Consider the following 18733-nt stretch of genomic DNA (forward strand, 5'->3'; position numbering starts at 1 on the left):
TATGCATGTATATTCACCACGTTGATTTCGTGTGACATTTTCAAAAACCAATATGTCTTCATTTGATAATCTACTGCCATTTGGAGCTATCCAGTGTGACGCCACTATCATTGAAGGATTGCCACCGTATGAGCGACATAATGCTACGAAATCTCTTCCTTCAATGATCGGGTTAGACGTTTTGATGTCAATGACGACGCTGGGAGGGTCTATTGGAAGACGAAAAATACAGAAATACGTCATATCTTTGTATCGCCTATTTGACAATGTACATCTTGCATATGAGTAATACACACTGTGATTGCCAATAAGTAGTGTAGACAAAGTGGAAACATTAACACATTTGAATAAGAGTGTTTCTCTTTTGTTGCGCACAAGCGTGAAATTGTGTGTGTAAAGATGTCGGTAAACGATTTTCATAACTCTGTGATCGCTTTTCTGGGTATGTTCTCAATAAACTGCACAGGATACCTAAACAATTAGGATTAAAATAAAATATATAACACAAATGTAATAAAACCAAGCAAATACCAAGAAAGGTCATCACTCCACGCCTGTCACCGGGTAGGCATACGTAATCTATGGTATAAATATTTTCCTCTGGTGGTATTGTACAACTTAATGTTTCAAGACAAGAAATTTACCTTTTAAACGATTTTCTTGTATTTTGAAGCTCAGAACCCCTGTAAATAATATATTTTCGGAAAGCCTAGATATAGGGGAACATTTGGTTACAATAATGTCACCATTGTTTATATAACTATCACTTGACATGTAATTTGCATAACCTTTGAAAACAATCGGTTTTCTCTATGTTTTGTTTCAATGCTTTGAGATATGAGGCTGCAATCTGTAAGAGTGCAAGCTGTCTAAAAGATCTTTCAAAGTGTGTATCAGAATTTTCGTAAAACTTCTCAAACAATTTTTATGCCAGAAAAACTTCCAGACTGGTGAATTTAACCCTAGTTGATTTCTTTAAAATTGTGCTGAAATGAAAAAGAAGCAAGATATAAATAAATCAGAGACAAACTTTGGAAGAGCGATGTTACAGTTTGCACTCCGGCAAGTTTGAGTCTGATATTTTGAAGTATTGAGACAAAACATAGGGAAAACCGATTTTTGTTACCTGTCACCTGATATAGTTACCTAAAATACGATCAAAAAAACTTACACTGTACATCCATGACGATTTTACTCTCACATGATAAAATCGGCCATTTCGCTGGAGGAAGGGTCTCATGATGCAGTTGACAATTAAAATTTGCATTTTTTGACGATTTATCTAAACTTGTGACTAAGATGTTTGTGTGGTTTTCAACGCGATTAATTTCTTCTCCATTTTTTAACCAAACAAGTTCGCCTGGAGCACCTTCAGTTAATTCTATTTCACAAATAAATGTCACGTCTTCATAAGTTGTCACCGTGTAACCCGGTGACACTCGACACTCAGGCAAATGGTCTGCAAAATTGCAAAAATATCACCTCTCATAACACATTGCCTCTAACACCTTAAACAAGAGCGAAGTGTATATGCAGGTTTTTGTGAGCAATGATATTGTCTGTGTTGTTTCCTCATGGTTGTTGTCATTTTTCTGATTACCTGCAATGTGTTCTGAACCCTTATCGGTTTCAAGCGGCAGTCTTTCATCTATCGCGTTCGCCAGTTCAATGACCGGGCACTTACACAGTTTAATTTACATATGCACCCTGATATTCTTTCCGAGTATCCCCTTATTTGGTGTTCCTAGCTATAGGTTCCTCCACAATTCTTTCACTCAACTGTTCTCACTATTCTCTGATTATAATAGGATTAGGAAATATCAAACGGTTTGGTTTCACTAAATTTTCAAGCTCTAACTTTTGTTGTTTACATGGACACCCTTGTATTAGGACTTACCAATGACATACAAGTGTGCAATAGCAACTCTCCTTCGTTGTCCGACGTCGTCACAGTCGTAATAAATTCTCTTCGTTCTTAGATGTATTATAGATACGAAGGTTGTACTCGTTATCGGCGCCAATGATTTGGTAATCTCCTGTAACTTTGTCCCGTTGAATCTCATCATTGAGTGATACGAGTATGCTAAGCATCTCATCAGTAAACCATCCCTTGATATTTGGTATCACGTTGAAGGTGCAATTCAATTGTGCTGTATCTCCTTCGATAACGAGTGTGTCCTCAGGAGTTATGATATAAGGTTGTGCAAAACTGAAAACTGAAATATTGGGATGACGGCATTACAATTACGATTAATTTACAACCCAGGTGTGTTTTATCTCCTTCGATAACAAGTGTGTCCTCAGGAGTTAGAATTAATCTTACGAAGAGGATTGAAGTTATCATATAACTTCCCGCAAACAAGAAATACCCTGGCCTCTTTTTGCCAATTTTCGCTACCAATAGATATTTTATACAATTCCTCCTCAACGATGTTCGCTTATTACAATCACTTAAGAGGATGATAGTCAAAATGAGTGTAACATGGTCACGTGGTAAGAGTTGCAATCTGATTAACTGATTAGTTGCTGCATCAAACATAGCGTATTTTGCTCAAAATCACTTTTTTTTCAAATATTCATTCACTTTTAATTAATATTCGTTAACTCAAGATTAAAATATTGGTTGAGTTCACCTTTTAGCTTGTTAGGCTGTCGTAAGTTTCGTGATAAAATCGTGTTATTTTATGCAAATGTATGCCAATCGCCCGATTTCCTGGCCTCTTTTTTCTCTAAATTTAAGATATCCTGAGAACTTAGATCCACTCTGGCTGGATCGAATTTTCTGAAATTTTTACACTATGTTCTACCAATGCTACATAACAAATTTAAACCGCTCATTTGTTTGGCAATCATTTTATTACATTTTAAATTAGAGGAATATTAGTATTGCTAGTCATGTTTTTACCATTTTTTTGAGTGTCAGTCTTTCAATCCATGCCATTCTAGAAAGCGGAAAAAATAATACAAAATAATAGTCTTTTTTTGCTTCATTTACTCTAGTTTTAATTGAAATATTAAATTCCAGAAAATAGTTCAAATTTTTTGGCTTAAATTAATTTTTATTATTATTACAAAAACCGAGGTCTTTCGAAATTACACACCCCTTTATCCTTTGTGTAAACTATAATTACCACACTAAACTATACATTCTCTGTTTTTTGAAAATATATAGTATGATGGGGATTACTTGTCATCTTAGATGAGGAATATCCCAGTGGAGAAACTGTTGAAGAATTGCTTTGCTTGAAAAAGCAAATATTTTTTGCATTATACGCGTTATTTTCAATCAAATTTGAAAAAAGAAAACAGAGATATCATCTTTGTGACACACATTTTGACTGACACTACTAGCTGAGATTGCTTTCATGTTTTCTTCGGCCATTATGTACATATTGGCCGAAGGAAAGAAAAATGAAAGCAATCCCAGAAAGTAGCCAAAATAGAGAGTACTTTGGCCGTAGCATTTCTCATTGGCAGTGAGCAAATTTTGCATATTACTTATTTTTATTAAATCTGTAAAGTGATTAAACAAAAAAAGCATTTTACAGTAACTGTTGCTGAGACGACTTTCCACAGTCTATATTTGTAATGTGACATCTCCCGGACGTAAGTGCTCACGCTGAACAGTTCATAGACTGGTTAGCTCTGGGTTTGCATACATTCATAATGAAATAATTGAAAAGTGGCACATGTGACTTTTCATTTCTGTTCTTTTCATTTCGGAGTAATAGTTTCACTCTAAAAGTGATATTTATCAACTGTACCAGTTCTGGAATATGGAGAGAGAGAGAGAGAGAGAGAGAGAGAGAGAGGAGAGAGAGAGAGAGAGAGAGAGAGAGAGAGAGAGAGAGAGAGAGAGAGAGAGAGAGAGAGGAGAGAGAGAGAGAGAGAGAGAGAGAGAGGACAGACAGACAGACAGACAGACAGACAGACAGACAGACAGAGACAGACAGTCAGACAGAGAGAACAGACAGACACATGCACAGACAGACAGACAGACAGTCAGACAGACAGACAGACAGACACATGCACAGACAACAGACAGACAGACAAAAAAGAGAGACAGACAGAGACAGACGGACACAGATAGACAGACTTTGGCAGAAAGACATACAGAGGAAGTCGCCGTATACATTTTAATTGTCATACCTGAATTGATAAGTAACCACAAAAACTCGCCTCCAAGAGGGAAAGCTTCCATGCATATCTTCATCTTTATAATCCGTTATTTTCGCTGATAAATTTCCTTTGGAGTTGTATAAAGCAATTATTAGAATGATAAATATCCTGCTTAAATAAAAAGACTCAATACTCAATCAAGCTAAATTTCAGAGTTTAAACACTTCAATGATATATAGTTCCCCCATTTGAAGGTAGGTACAGTTGTGATAAAATCGACGTATTGACTTACTTTAAACATAAACACTGCTGTGGCTTCGCTGTCTAATACTTAAAATGGTTGTATATTGTTTGAAATCATTTTTGCAACAAAGTACGATTAAAACAGTTCCTACAAAATATTGGTACTGACCTGTCAATTTCGAAACATAACAATACCGACTTCAAAATAAGTCAAACTGCAATATCAGTGGGAAGATAAAGGGTTCGTGTTTGTCGGATTTTTTAACATCTTCGCCTTATCAATTAATACGAGCCAGTTACAATGTTATACTTGCATCGTCGAAGTTTAAACTAATTTTTTGTAATAGTTTTGTACATCTGTAAGAATTTTTGAATTGTTTGCGGAAAAATGACGATAGCGCTGGTATATCTTCTCCTTTTTCGGTTACAAACGAGCAGAATACTTGAAGCGGTTGTATTTTCAAGAATTGGATAATATATTTGAAGTAAGAAACTGTGAACATAAAATACAAATGATATGCATTGGGATAAGACGCACCTGCAGTATTGCTTGCAACTTTGACCGAGCGTCGGGAAGAGAAAAGCGCCTTAAGTAAAGGAAATGAATGAAATGGGGGCGGGATGTGTCCTATGTCAAATCTTAAGGGATTACTGTGCCGTAGACAAGACCAAAGTACTCCATTAAGTAAAGATAGGAGATAAATTGGGAGAGGTTGAACGATTCCACATCGAGGCCGGATGGTAGCGATTGTTGTCAATTTGAAAAATAACAGCAATTTAAAGGTACGGCCAATACGAGCATGGGGAGCTTAGGACGTGGTCTTGCAAGCGTGACCAGGGGCTAGGTGATGGATACTAGACACCCAGCCTCTAGTAAGCGAGTCCGGTTGACACCGTGACCGACAATGGAGTCGCACTAGATGCTTGGCCACGGGGAAGGATGATGCAAGAATCTGAATGAAACACGATAAACGCCATTTGTAATGCAAAAAAACTGAAGCTGCAATAGATGCAGTAAGTTCGTACAGAGCACTACAAAATGCATTGACATATTTTGTTATACTTGTTGTAGACTTGACATCTTAAAAAAAAGGTTACATTGATAACGCGGGATATGAAACAATTTTTGGACATTTGTTTGCACGTATGCGTAGCGGTATATTGTAATGCTCAAAATCAACTTGCTGCTTCACTTATATTCGCTGTCGCAAAATTATTCTGTGATCTAACTCCACAAGACGTAGAGTGGCATTCACTTGCATTTGCAAACATGTATTTTCTTTTTAATTATTATATATAATCCCATGGTATTTTTCTGTATTTGACGACATCGTATACTCGTGTTTTTAGCGGGGCCGCACAACTTCTCGCCTTCGGCTCGAAGCTGTACGGCTCCGCGAAAAACACTCGTATACGATGACGTCAAAAAGAGAAAAATACCACGGGATTATATATTTATCACATGAACAGTCTTCTTATTTTTCTTTTGACGTAGATGGATCAAAATTATTGTAACAAATTGCATGAATTTCGTCGCGATTTGTGTTTTACTTACGCGGATTACTTTCATTTAATGAGTAAGCGGCCCGTCACCCAGGAGACACTTTCTTTCATAAATCCCATCAAGCTGAAATTTGATATACCGAAAGGTATTCTACCAATCAGACATACGGATTCGGTCACGTGAATGTGTCAATCATTATCTCGCGCTGTACCGATGCCAAGGTAAGTCGGCCTTCGGCGGAGGCAACTTTCACCGTGCTAGCGACGGATAGCCATAGTATTCAGAGTGATTTAGAATATTTATAAATATATTATGAATTAAATGCAACGACACGATCGAAACAGTAATTGTTATTCTCAGAGATGCCGTGGCTTTCAAAATATCACACAAGTTTACGACCTTGGCGAGCGCGAAAGATCCCGTTCGATGACACACTCATTTAACATGTTCAAGTTGTGCGCACACAACGCTGCCGTCACCGGTCTCTGCCGGTGTCAACTCGTCAATCCCGATCTCGGTCGTCAATGTTTTCGTCCTACGGACTTTGATGTTTGCAGTGACACATATCTCGCCCGTGGATACATCCTAATTTTGTTACTTGACGGAAACTCTGTGTTAAGTGTTTTCTTAGTCAACTTTCGAAGTACTTCGGATTCCACAGCGCTGCACACAGTTCGATAGCTTGTGTCTTCGCTACAGCCTTACGCCGCGCTGCAAGTTTGATTCCAAGCGAGAGTTTACGGAATTTTTGCTCGATGAAGGAAATTTATCGTTGTTACTCAAATGACTTTATGCTTAGGCCTCCTATGTCGCTTTCCCGAAGATTATACTTTACTTATTTATTCAGTTGAACTTACGTTGAGGTGTAGGTTTCGGTTTTATCGCCAACCGGCATCGCATGATACGACGTCCACATTGACTTGAGCCTACACGACTTGACTGTAGCAGCGACGTTACTGAGCCATTAAAATAAAACGATCGACGGTATCTCCATTCGATTCTCGAGAAAAGCTATAGTTTTAGCGACTCGAAATTTCGTTGGACAAACATGCCGTTTATGCTTCCATGTCTGGATTTATCGGGGCACCATTTTTTGTAAAGATAACGTGAGAGCTAGCATGGCATAGATCACAACAAATCTGTTTGTGTCGCGACGCCTGCATGTACATGTATTAACGGTACCATGCACGAAAAAAGTTCCGGTTGATAACGTACGACAGGGATAATTCGGTTTTTTATCTGTCATGTTCTACATCACAAAGGTGGAGATTCGGGCCAGTTCATGTGATGATAGAAGAAAAACAATTTGCCTCCGAAGGCATTTCTTGAAATCATCGGAAACATTTCAACTTTTACCCACTCGGAAACTTGCCAGGTTATAACATTTAATTATCACGTCCCAGGTAAGCAGAGAGTGTGAGAACACGAGTGTGTGATCGGTTTGTTAACTCACCTTCTGTACTGTCGCGTAGGCAGTATATCTTCGTTAGGCAAATGCTCATTTTATGATTTGCTCCCTCTCCCCCCCCCCCCCCCCCCGCCTGGCAAAAGCCGTAAGCCTAAGAAAATGGGCTGTAGCGTACTATAAAATAGGAACTATCGTGCGGACAGATGACACACCTTAACTACTGAATAGCTTCGTGCACTCCCTATCGGTAACAGATATATGAAGAGTGGCCAAAGCACTTCGCCTTCGCGTTTTCTTGATGTCAGAAGCAGTATGAGAATACTTTATGTCAGTATTAACAAATCTCGCGTAGCTTTTCGTGTGAGTTAATTTTGAATATGTTTTGCGAAAGGGAATGGTACAAATCAAAGAAAGGCATGGACTATAATTTGAACAAAAGGTCTCAACAACTTCAATTCTTTGAAGTATTGAACAGAAATGAGGTTCAGTATTTTCCCAAACTGCAAACAATGATAAAAAGCGTTACAGCTTTTTTGCCAATATGTACATTCTCAGTTTAAGGTGAGAAGCCGAAGAACGAGCGCGAGAAAACTTTCAGTCATGTTTAATTTGTTCAAGCTCTCGGTCGCTAACAAACTGCCTTTCTAGATTTTCTTTGGATTTATACACAGTCCTCCACCTACGATGATTTATACATACATGGCGGTAAACCACAATCAATATATTTATCCAGCTCTCTATTCCATAAATTGGTCTCTCTCTCTCTCTCTCTCTCCTCTCTCTCTCTCTCTCTCTCTCTCTCTCTCTCTCTCTCTCTCTCTCTCTCTCTCTCTCTCTCTCTCTCTCTCTCTTACTCGTGGTACTTTTATTTCATTTTTAAAAGGCACGAGTTGTGTAAATTCAGCCTAGTAGATTTTCGATTGGGTTTGAACTCACAGTGCGAGGCATGCAGTCACCGAGTGAAGACATCAGTTAAACGCGCTCGACCAAAAGTCTCTCTTGAACAGAATGATTCAATAACCGAATTAAGTAATGTTGAGATTAAGATGGAGATCACAAAGAAAATTAAACATGAAGACAGACACTGTATAAACATTTCCGTCATAGAGTCACCACCTTAACCTCACTTATGTTATTCACCGCCCTCTGTCGTTGGGGAAAAAGGAAAGTTGGTGACGTCAGGATATAGGCAGACATGATTACACCATAATTATTGTGTTTCCTTGTCAGCAGCACTTCATCAAACGTTTTCGTTTGTAACCACAAAGAAACATAACTCACTGAGTAATGGACAGTATACACGTATTCATCCTGCTGATAATGACGAACAGTGAGTATATTCCTATGTGTTGATTCAGCTAAACGGATCTCCTCGGTAATTGTGTGTTGTTTTGTCTAGGCAAATATAACATTACGATGCACAAGTATAAAACTAAACATTTCCATGCTATTTATCTGATAAGAAGAAGTAATGATACACTTCAGATATAAGCTAAGCCATGAATTCCTTTAAAAATATATGCAATGAAAATAAAAGGAATGACTTTGCAATCCTGTACACCCCTATAATATTGCTCCTTTCTGTAATACGTATCACAAATAAGATTGTTATCATAACAACCGTACTCAAAAAAATACCGTCCTAAATGCCATACCGTCGTCCAAATATTTCAGATTTCCTGTTTTGCACAATTTACATCGTAACTCCTGAGAACACACTTGTACCGAAGGAGACTATAACACAACACAATACAACACATTTTATCTTAAACGTAAATGCTATCATGCCATTATCCCAATATTTCAGTTTTCAGTTTTGCACAACCTTATATCATAACTCCTGAGGACACACTCGTTATCGAAGGAGATACAACACAATTGAATTGCACCTTTGATTTGGTGCCAGATGTCAATCTTAAGGGATGGTATATTATTGAGCAAGTTGACACAATCGTAGCACTCAATGATGAGATTCAACGAGACAAAGTCACAGGAGATTACGAAATTATTGGAGACGGAAATGTGTACAACCTTCGTATCTATAATGCAACCAAAGACGAAGAGAAATTATATGACTGTGCTGACGTAGGGGAACGAAAGAAAATCGCGCTTGCACATTTGTATGTTATTGGTAAGCAATACGAATGTGTAACTGTACAAATAACACCCGCTCGTCTATTTTGGTTTCTTTCATTTAGTTTTTGCTGAGTCATCACATTCAAAAATTGATTATTAGAAGAAAAGAATAAAAATATATATCGCTGCATGGTGCACCTACCAATGAAAGCAATTTACCTTTGCAAAACGTTACATTACATTGTTTGTTTTGTAATTTTAATGCAAATTTACGTTAAATGACTCAGCAAAAACGTAACAGGCGAAAAATACATGTCCGGGTGTTGCAGAGACCATTTGAGAGAGATAGTTTGAAAAAGCCAAGCTTTGTTGGGCACAAGTACACAAAAGATATATGAAACCAGAAATGAACTGAATGTGCTCACGTGTTTTACAACAGATTCATTAATAGTAGTACGCTTCACAGAATGTTGGATATCCAGTACACATATTAGAAAATTTTAGCATTTCCTCAAAAGAACAACTCGAGCTACTAAGTTGACCCCTGATTGAAGGAATGACTTTGAGTTTGACAAAATTACAAACTTAGTTATCAAGCATTGAAATTGACTGCTGATGACTCGACATGTATTGACATTTATCAGACACTACTGGACGCATAAAATAATACAGTATGACATGAATTACTGCATACTTTTCAGTGTTATCAAGTTGTGTAAAACAATTGTACCTTTGACCTGTCTCATAGTAAAGTGTACTGACAAACAACGAGCAAGGATATGTTACGCAACATTTGCAGACCTCAGGATAATCACTAGCCAAACACAAGAACAAAGACAGACATTGTATATTCTGACAGCAGTTCAATTGAGCACACGACGCGGAGTGGAAGACAGACTTCTGATAAGACTAGCCGTGTATACGGTCTACTGCCAGAGTAACTATCTCTGACGAGGATTTATTGTATTATGTTTTTCAATATTCCTGTCAATAAACCCAATTCATACCAATATAATCGACACCCGTGTGAGGCGTGTAATAAGAACAATCAGATATCTGTTATATCATTATATGTAGCAGGTTTCATCAACTTTCGCACAGTAGTCTCAGAGTTAAATCACTAATTACAAAAATTTATTTAATATGTAAATAAGCCAATTATTAACTTGACACACCCAATGCTTCTCCGTACAGTTAAATATTTATCAGATGAATATCTGTATCAAGTTTCATAAAATGTAATGCTGTAATTTTGGAGTAATATCACGAACTACAAAATTCAGTAATATGCAAATGACCCTTAATTAACTCTACATAACTAAATCCTTTACACCACAGTAAGATATCCATCAGAGCAGTATCTGCAGCAGATTTCATCATGGTGCAGTTATTTCAGAGTTATATGAGTAATTACAAAACTTCATTAAAATATGCAAATGTGTTACTTGTTAACTTGACACTTCCAAATGATTGTCAGTACAATTAGATATTTATCAGATCAATATCTGTACCAGATTTCACTGACTTGGATGCCGCATTTCAGAGTTATATACCTAATTACAAAGTTCATTGAATATGCAAATGAACCATTCATCAACTCCACATATCTAAGTACTTTACACCACAGTTAGATATCAGTCAGATCAGTGTCTGCAGCAGAATTCATCAAATTTGGTGCAGTTATATCGATGTTATATGACTAATTATAAAACTTCATAAATGTGCAAATGAGCTATTTATTAACTTGACACTGCATAATGCTTCTTGGTATAATTAGATATATATCAGATCAATATTTTGTGCACATATCATCAAGTTTGGTACAGAAATTTCAGAGTTATGTCTCTAATAACAAAAGTTCATTAAATATGCAAATGAGCCGATAATTGACATGACGCTCACAGTATCATCATAATGTGTTGAGATTGTCATCTGTGAAAAGTTTTTATGAAATTTTGTGCAGTATTTCTTGATATATGTCTACACTGTCATTACCGTCTCCATAGGGAAACCATTGTACAGAAAGAAATGATATTGCATAACTTCATTAATATGCAAGACACACTGACCAAATCTAATGAGTTCTTGCAAGTAGCAAATCGTACATGTGTACCATATCTGACTTGAATCTGTCCAGGCGTTTTTGAGTTATCGTGTAAACAGACAGACAGACACACACACACACACACACACATACACGGACAGACAGACAGACATCGCTATGACATTAGCCCACGTATGAACACGTGAGCTAAAAATAAGTTTTATATCTTTTTTACGATTTCTAGAACATCTACCAGTATGTGGTGTGTCACCAGGTTACCAGGTGACAAATGACGAAGAGGTTATCTATACTTGCCAGTTAGACTTAACAGAGGATGCTCCAGGCGAGCTTGTTTGGTTAAAAAATGGGGAAGAAATTAATCGTGTTGAAAAACCACACAAATATTTTGATCACAAATTTAGATAAGTGGGATCAAAATGCAACATTTGACTGTCAACTGCAGCATAAGACCCTATCTCCAGCGAAATGGTCGATGATATCATGCGATAGTAAAATCGTCATGGATGTGCAATGTAAGTTTCTATGGGTGTAATTTACGTTTTATTCAGTACAGTGATGATTGGACAAGAAACTTTCAGCCGTTGAATTTCATGCAAATAGTTTCGGCTGTACAATACTGCCAGGAAAATAATTTAACAGGCCGACAAATTATACGCGTTTACCTAGTGACATATAGGGGTCAAATGACGTAACTTCTAATATTTTTTCAGTTTGGGTTTACCAAATCTCAGTACTTAGTTTGATTTTTTATCTTGATTCTTTTGGGTATCATGTGCATTCAAATTGACTCATTCAGGAAAAGGTGATCAAGAGCTATTGAAATGATTTACACACATTCGCACGCAAGTGCGCACTCTGAGGAGAATACGCATGTGTGCAAGTGTATTACTATATTCATTAAACGTATCCAATTTGTCCACAACTACTTGACCAGGGAGACTACTGTTGGCGATCACGATGCGTCTTTATCTTTAAGTAAAATATCTATTTTGAAGTATTTGATGCAAAAACATGATGCAAATCTGTTATTAAATTTTGTCTTTCAATAGACCCTCCCAGCGTGGTCATTGACATCAAAACCTCTAACCCGATCATTGAAGGAGGAGATTTCCGAGCATTATGTCGATCATACGGTGGCAATCCTTTAACAATAGTAGCGTCATACTGGATAGCTCCTAATGGCAGTAGATTTTCCGAGGAAGACATATTGGTTTTTGAAAATGTCACACGATATCAACGTGGTGAATATACATGCATAATGTCAAATGAGTTTTACAATGGGAACCTCGGTAACGGCACTGACGTTGTATATATTGATGTTCAATGTAAGTGAAATCTCTGGTTGTCTACTGCCATCGATGCTTTATTGGTGATCATAATACGCAAGTGACATTATCAGTAAAAGATATAGTTTCAAGTCATGAATATCCCTTTACTGTATCTTTATGAATGCCAACATTGCCGTAATGTTTACATAATATTTTCTTTCTTTCTTTTTTGATCTCGATGGGACGATGGGGATGGGGCGATAGATTTGCCGAAAGTTATAATTTCCATTACCCCAGTCCTTAATGCCACCGAAGGCACTGAATTAGAAGTTAACTGTAGTTCAATTAATGGAAATCCAGAGGCATCTAGGATGACTTTGTCGTTCCAAGAAGATCATATTATCTTCCAAGAGGATTCACCAGACTTGTTGTATACAATATCAAGTATCAGTGCCTCGCATGCTGGTACCTACAAATGCATTGCCAATAGTGAATTCCACCATGGAAGTCTTCAATCATCATCGGATGAGCAGATAATAATCGTTTACTGTATGTATCATTGCTTGAGTGAACATTGTGGACTGGTTATCGGGCTATGATTTTTAAAAACCTTTACTCGACGCTTCGAGTATATCAACGAAATAATACAAATCAGACGAATCTATAGTCATAAACGCTTTGACATGTACTCAATTTTCAGACAATTTTACTCGTTACTCTTAGAATTATTAAAAAAAAAGATGTATCTGTATAGATCGAGCTAAAAATGTGACACAGTAATATCACATAATATATTTAACGGGAGGTTGATTTTAACCTAATTGTGTGATATTTCGTATCATCGTACATTGAAAAATAAATCTTGAAGTAAAATACAAAGTCTATTCAACCCATTAAAAACGTTATTCCTTTACGTACACTGTTTTTGCAAATACATAGACGCACTTTCTTTCCCTTTCATTAAGATTCACCGACAATCACTCCTGATGGCGATACATTTGAAGCTAACATCGGTGATGTTGTCAACATGCAATGTGACGTTGATGGATTCCCACGCCAAAACTCTTGTGGTATGACGCTAACGATGACGTTATTTTGGAAATGAAGAGAATATACAGATTATAATCGACCACGACAGCGAGAAGCAATTCTCTAGTACACTGAAGGTCACTGTTGCAGATGAATCATATTATGGGATATACACGTGTGAGGCATCTAATGACGTTCAATCAGGCGTTCGTGTAACGATAGAGATAGTTATTCCAGGTAAATCAATCATCCTAAGAAAATGGTGTCATTGAGATATCAGAAATGGAATTATTGAATTCCAAAAGTGTGTGCCCTGAAAAGGAAAATACGCCAAGGTGTACCTTATGTTCACCGTTATTTTGATAGAACTGTTGAATGCGAATAATACCTTAAATGTGTTTTCTTTATTATTTTTGTCACACTCACTTTGGGAATTGAATATATCTGCAGCATGTGTACATTTCTTAAAGAGACATGAACCAAATCGGTTTTAATTGTTTCGTCAGGTGCAATTTCAGTGGCAGTCATCGCAGGATCTACTGCCGGTGGCCTCGTTTTCCTACTAGTAGTAACTGTGGTAACCTGTGCATGTCATCGAAAATGCAGCGCAAAGAAAGAAATAAGGGATAAAGGTACGTTGTAGAAATATCCGGAAAGGAACACTTATTCGTAAAACTTTTATGGTGTTTTTACTTTGAAATACAGGAATGAAACAAAATAAAATATTGTTATACTAACGTTTTGTTTTCTTAACTTTTCAACAGATCACAACAGAGACAGGTGAGTTAGAACTTCATGAATCACGTGACAAGCTCTTGCATTCTTTGTTTGTATATTTTTAACGGAAGATAACGAAAATGTTCTCTCGCTTCCATTGAAGTAACCTTGCTGCCAACGATCAAAGCACAACGGATAACAGACCTGAACCCATAGGAGTCTCGCACGAATGTGACGACATAAACCCTTATTCAGGTAAAAATAAAAGGACAAAGATTCCTACCATAAGGAAGGTCAATAAAGTTTCGATTGAGAGTTTGTAGCTGACATCGGTGCGATATATTTAGTATTTTACCTAAGGAAATATAGCATTACCGCGACACTTGTCTGACTGAACCACTTTAAATGTTTGATATATCGATTCGATATGCACAAAACTACAATCACAATAAAAATTATATGTCACCTTACCGTATCATTACCAATCGTATTAAATGTTTCCGTTGTAATACGGTCTATTGAGTCTCGGTTGGACCTTAACACTGACAATGGTAACACCTGATGTCATTGATCAACGTAGCCGAGACAAGGAATAAAATGTCATAGACGTATTTCATGCCTTAGAGTCTGTAGACCTAAAGACATTATTCAAGTCACAGGCAGTGACTCCAAACGAAGGGATATCGGCTGCCGCTATAGATCAAGAGGATGAGAGAAGCAATGAAAACCCCTCGCAGGATATACAAGGACTGTACGCTATATCAACAAAACACAAGAAATATGGACCAGGTACAAAGGCAGCCGATAAGACGACAAAGGATGGCACTGAACTAGTGCTCTACGCAATGCCTGACAAAAATCGCAAAAAGAAGAAAGTGAGTGTACTCAAAAATACCTTCACTCAATGGAGATCGAGACCTTGATGATCTTCTTGATCACTTGGTAATGAGTAGCATAGTAATATATTAAAAAATGTAATGAAATTGTTTTTACTTTTCAAATGTACATTAGATTTTATCCCAGGTCTGTCTTTTCTAGATAGACCGCAAATGCAAACGCTAGGTCCCATTAGCACGCGTCAAATATATTAAGATATTGCCTCTTGTGTAGTCCGACTGACAAAATTGTTCCTTATATTTTATGTGTATTTTCTTCAATCAACAGGATGAACTTAATTATGCGGATTTGGATTTGACAACAGGATCGCCGCAGCATCCTTACAGACCGACATCAGGAGAGAAGACTATTTATGCCGATATACAGCCTACCCGAGAACAGTTGTAGGAGCGAATGCGTTACGGCAACATGCTATCATGTAGTAAAAAGTGTCATTGGAAGCAACTCAAACTATGTGGATTGTGATTCTCCTTGCAGTGTCGCCACGTTTTGCACATTTTGTGATGATTTTAAAACAGTACTGTAATCATTTGTCAAACTCATTGAACTGCCGTGACATTACAAATTAACCAAGAGGAACGTTTAAAAAATAGTGTAAGCTCACTTTGATTGTTTGGTCTGAACGGTAAATGCATGGCAAAGGAAGCGTCTTTGACATTTATCATGTTGCGTGTGAGTCACCGCCTATTTTCCTTCCTCTTAAAAATATTTTCCTATCTAGCTGTTTCTTTGAATTGTAAATTACCTCACTGATTCGTCGAACAATGTATTAATTCACTGACACGAGCTATTTGTCAATCAAAAGGTAATGTCAAAATTTTAAAGCTATGCATTCTAAACATCACCCTATTTTTTTGTGTTTTTATGTGCGTATGACATTTACAACAATGACACTTTTTTCTACATGATACGTACTGATATTGAGAATGATCAGATGCGTCACCACCTTTTTACAAAATAGGGCGATATCTATGTATATACTCCTTTAGCAAAATATCAAAACATTTCTAGGAAAACCCCCATTTTTTTACTTAATGGTTGTCTCAGAGATTGAGAGTTTAGTCTGTCATCAAATGGAAAGCTCAGTCTTTGATACGTTACATCCCTCTACGCACTGTACACTCATGTATCCGACCGGTTAGGGGTGTTTGACAAGCTACATTAGAAAAGCACATTGGGCACAGAGATTTTTTCATTGTAAAAAATCCAATTGCAGTAGCAGTGTATACAGGATAATTCTATTATAGTTCGAATGTTAGTCGTAAAATTTCATTGTGTAGTTGATTACTTTTTGATTCATTTCTGATTTTATTGCTCATCATATAAGTATCACTGATACCGATATTTTATGAGACACAAAATTTACAATTATATTTGTTTTATTTCATTTTTATTCACTCGCGTTTTAAAGTTGTAGTCCGGCTTCATGAGGATTTGCCGCACTTTATAATGTACAAAATGTATAAGACTTGTAAATATAAGGAGCAGAATATTGTCACCGTCTTTTATTTGTAATGATGATTGTTATCCACAAGTGCGTTTTATTTTTAATGTTTTTCTCAAATTTTGTGTCCTGTATATCAAAATATCTCGCAGCAGTAGTAACATATCACTTCAATACTGGTGTGCTATCAAGCAGGGAATGTTGATAGTTACTACTGCTCCAAGTAAGACCTCCATCGATCATACTTAGTTTAATTTTTCAAGGTTAAGTCGACAGGATTGACTGATTTTTTTTTACTTTATAACGGAATTGAAAAGCCAGTCATCTCATCAGAGTTTTTATGTAGACGGCGTTGTGTTAAATAATCTGTGTTATAGACGGAAATGGGCTGTTGTCGGTTCTCATTTTTAAACGGAATGCGGAAACTAGCATTGTCAACCGCATTCTCAATTTGCATCCGGTTGATAACAACAGAAGACGCATTAGACATAGAACTTTGAATATGAGGCCAGGAAGAAATTTTATACAAGATTAACTTATCGCAGTCTAATCAGCCTCTCTCGATGTTATAAAATGCAATGTGTACAATTGAGCTGTGCTGAAGTATGAGCGTTTACGCCATTGTTCTCGGAATATGTGTTGCTCATTTTATACTGTCAAATGGATGATTTATCGTTTTCATAAGAATTAACAGTAGAACAGCGAAGGCGATGGACCCCTTTTGAATATGTGATTTTTGTGAATAAACACTGCATGTTCATAAGATATATCATGATATATAGCTGTTATTTCATGTAACTTCCTCTTTTGAGTAATTCTTCCTCGTTTTCGCCATAGCTTGATTCGATCGCGTTCCTGGCTAATTTTAGACTGGTCTCTGGTCTTGTACAGCAGCTGACCTAGATTCAATTTTCACTACTATCAAACATACATTATTTGCTCTTAGCCTTGCTAATGTCTGCTCATATATTTAACATGTAAAAAAAACACAAATTATGCTTTAAAATATTTGACAAGGGGAACTCTTCCGCGTGTTCTGACCCATTCTGTTGTCAATTAATCTAATTATTCGGTGGTGACTTGACAAACCTAGAACATTGCTGACGAATTACGTCTTCACCTCTCACCCCTGGCAGACATTTTCGGATGTTGTTATCTTGGGGAAAATGTGCAGGCATAAACTTTACAGTATTGTCAGAGCACCTGAATTGGAAAGCGGCTGAATTATCTATGGTTACAGCTTGCAAATAACCGATAAATTGCCCGCTTTCATTAAACTTTTGTCTGCTCTAACACACATCTATAAATTAAGATGGTTGCATTTCATAATGCTTCCTCGATACCAGCTGCATTTATAGTCACCGGGGGACCTAACATCTCAGACGTCTTGGATATTTCACAATATACGTATTTGCTAGTCATAGGCGCTGCCATCGATGCAAACGAAATTTTCTACTATGCATACTATAGGCTGACAACATGGCGGGTTAAAGGTCACATTTGGCGAAATAATGGCAAGATGCAAGATAGTGGTAGATATGAAGGAAAGGTCGCTAAGATTTATTAAACGTAACTATAATTGTTCAGCCTACGTAACTAGTATCGCCATCATCCATTTCGTTAGCGAAGATTGAATCGCTAATGACCAAGAAACAATAGTGTGACAAACTTCCATTAAGGACGATCAGTTGCCCATACGACCGTTTCTATGTCCAGCAGATGTGCTGCACACGATTTCGGCACTTTCAATGGTCAGACATTGTATCTCTACTGGGCGGAGTTACACAGCTGACACGACAGAAAAAGCCAGCGCACAGCCCAAAGGCAATAATTACAGCAGCTACCTCAATCTACACGATACAAACTGAGATAATGTGATGAGCATGCAAATAAGCTCCAGAATAACAACACAATGACATGGACACTAAATGCACTCTCTTTACAATATCTCAGAAACTTGATT

General features: G+C 37.1%; 2 long non-coding RNA genes across 2 annotated transcripts; both read left to right on the forward strand.

Moving 5' to 3' along the window:
* The first annotated feature begins 13677 nt into the window (after nucleotides 1-13677).
* On the forward strand, nucleotides 13678-14492 carry LOC139129795 (uncharacterized). The gene is made up of 3 exons (XR_011551680.1): nucleotides 13678-13949; nucleotides 14219-14344; nucleotides 14477-14492. It is a non-coding gene; the product is annotated as an uncharacterized lncRNA (long non-coding RNA).
* Nucleotides 14493-14566: 74 nt separating this feature from the next.
* On the forward strand, nucleotides 14567-17537 carry LOC139129794 (uncharacterized). The gene is made up of 3 exons (XR_011551679.1): nucleotides 14567-14684; nucleotides 15054-15304; nucleotides 15594-17537. It is a non-coding gene; the product is annotated as an uncharacterized lncRNA (long non-coding RNA).
* Nucleotides 17538-18733: the final 1196 nt, after the last annotated feature.

This window comes from Ptychodera flava, chromosome 3 (genome assembly GCF_041260155.1).
Source record: "Ptychodera flava strain L36383 chromosome 3, AS_Pfla_20210202, whole genome shotgun sequence".
In the NCBI taxonomy this organism is placed as follows: Eukaryota; Metazoa; Hemichordata; class Enteropneusta; family Ptychoderidae; genus Ptychodera; species Ptychodera flava.